The sequence below is a fragment of the Triticum urartu genome, chromosome 2 (genome assembly GCF_003073215.2).
Source record: "Triticum urartu cultivar G1812 chromosome 2, Tu2.1, whole genome shotgun sequence".
Classification (NCBI taxonomy): Eukaryota; Viridiplantae; Streptophyta; class Magnoliopsida; order Poales; family Poaceae; genus Triticum; species Triticum urartu.
In genome coordinates, this window is record NC_053023.1 from 377720981 (window position 1) to 377723178 (window position 2198).

Here is a 2198-nt window from a genome sequence, read left to right on the forward strand (position 1 = left end):
GCGGACTCTATCGGAGTTCGGATCCATACACTCACCTAAGGGGTTACATCCGTTAAGGATCCCCCTCCCCGAGGATGGGCTACGCAGACGTGCGACAGGAGGTCCAAAATTACTTTTTGTAGACCACACTCTTTATTCCGAGCCTGTAATATGCCCCTTTTCCTCTCATCCCGACCACGAGCATGTCAAATAGTCGGGTCCGTGGTTTCTCTCTTTATATATATATATATATAGAGAGAGAGAGGCACTATTCTAATCCCAGGATTAGAATAACTATTTGGATCACGATCACATATATAGGGCACATTAGGTGTTCCCGAACTCCTGAATGGTGGGAAAGAAAAAAAAACAGCGCCCCCACTGTCCCCGCACCCCATCTCTTCCACCTCCCGTCCCGAACTCCACCATCCCACCTTCCCGCCGCCAGGATCCAGCCAACGGCGAGTCGGCGACCACCACCAACCCACCTCCCCCGTCGCCGGGATCCAACCATGAATCCACCGCCCCGCCGTCGGGATCCAGCCACCAATCCACCTCCCTGCCGCCGGGATCCCGCTGCTGCACAACCGCCACCAACGCAACCTCCCATCGCCGGGATCCTGCCGCCGCGCGACAGCCACCAACTCACCTCCCACGTCGCCGGAATTCACCCCTCAGCGGCCTTCCTCCTCTGCTGCCGCGACCTTCCACCTCTGCCACTGCGGCCTTCTTCCCTCATGTGCCTCCCTAGATCGGCGACGCGATGCACGTTCCCCCACTGGTGACCCTCCCCCTGAGTTCACTCTCTTCCCTCCATCGCCGGCCTGAGAGCTACCCACGCCACCCCGCGCTGCCACCTTGCTCCTCCCGGTCGATCTCCCGGATCCGACGCTCCTGTACAGAGCAGTGCTACCGCGCACCACACTAGTCAGCATTAGCGCCCCTCTTCCTCCATGCTGTTCCTGCCCTCTTCCTCCATGCTACTGCTGCCCTCTTCCTCCATGCTGCTGCTGCCTTCGACTCTGCCCCCGCACTCCATAGCCTCCGCATTGAGCTGCCCTCTCCTTCAACTGGCAGTGCACACAAGCTGTTTGTGTATATGACTCAAACAAAAAAGTGTGTTTTCTTTGTAAGATTCTACCTTGGCTTAGTGCATTCTCTCTCTTTGTTTACAGGAGAAGTTCATATACAGCGACAACAACAAAGTTCATGTTGTCAGAAAAATGAAGTCCATGTATATGGAAGATGATGATTGTTGTGTGTATGTAGGGGAACACAAAAACACTTGTGGCTGACAAATTTTTCTGGTTTATGCACTTCCTAGTGTTTAGATGTTACTCCCCTAAAAATGAAAATATTAGAGGTTGTTGTGTATTACTTTTGGTTTCTTGTAGCTAATCAGCTGAGTGAAGCATCTCAGAAGTTACTTTTAGTGTATACTTTCAAGCAAAGCATGATAAGTTCCATTAGTTACTCCTTGTTGGAATGCTTAGATATACGTGGTTGGATGTTCTGAATTCTGATTGTTATCGGCCTACTTGTTCGCCAAGTATTGATCTCCTTCATTTCTTGTACCCATTTTGCAGTTCATGGACAAATCAATGCAGCGTCATGGACTCATCTTCTATAGCACATAAGTAGGCATGCATGCCAGATTGGTTCCTTCCACTACCTAGCTGATGTTGTTTGTACCTAGACTACCCACAGTGCCTGATGAAGCTTCAAGACCGCAAATAGACAAGCCCACGGAGAAACAACATCCTTGTGCATCTTGAGCTGCTGAAGCAGGACTTGATGGAACAAGATATGGCGTCGGGAACACAGCAGGATTAGCAAGTAATTTCGAGAGTAATCTTGTATGCGCCCTGGGCTCAGTTTGCGCCATGATAAATTGTTTTCAACATGTAATACATTTTTTCGCCGCATGCCAGGTGAGATGGCGAACTGGGTGTGCTTTCTGTGTTTGTGTTGTGTGGGACCATGGGAGAGTGATTTTTCTTCAGAAGGTTCAGAGTTCTATTGGGTTAAGGCGAACTTAGCTTATCGTACAGTATTGTTCAAACCGTGGTTTTTCTTCAGAAGGTTCAGAGTTCTATTGGCTTAGAAACATGTACAATTTGTCACGTTGTTTCAGGTCATCTAAATATGGAGTTCTAGACTGTATGATCTACTGGGTTGCCTGCGCCGGTCGTCGAAGCCTACTGAGGTGGTGCCCCACT

The 2198-nt window shown here is 49.9% G+C and overlaps 1 long non-coding RNA gene across 1 annotated transcript; it reads left to right on the forward strand.

Annotated features, from left to right (window-relative positions):
- The first annotated feature begins 337 nt into the window (after nt 1–337).
- LOC125541564 lies at nt 338–1887 on the forward strand. Its single transcript, XR_007297592.1, has 2 exons — nt 338–1108; nt 1566–1887. It is a non-coding gene; the product is annotated as an uncharacterized LOC125541564 (long non-coding RNA).
- The last annotated feature ends 311 nt before the right edge of the window (nt 1888–2198 follow it).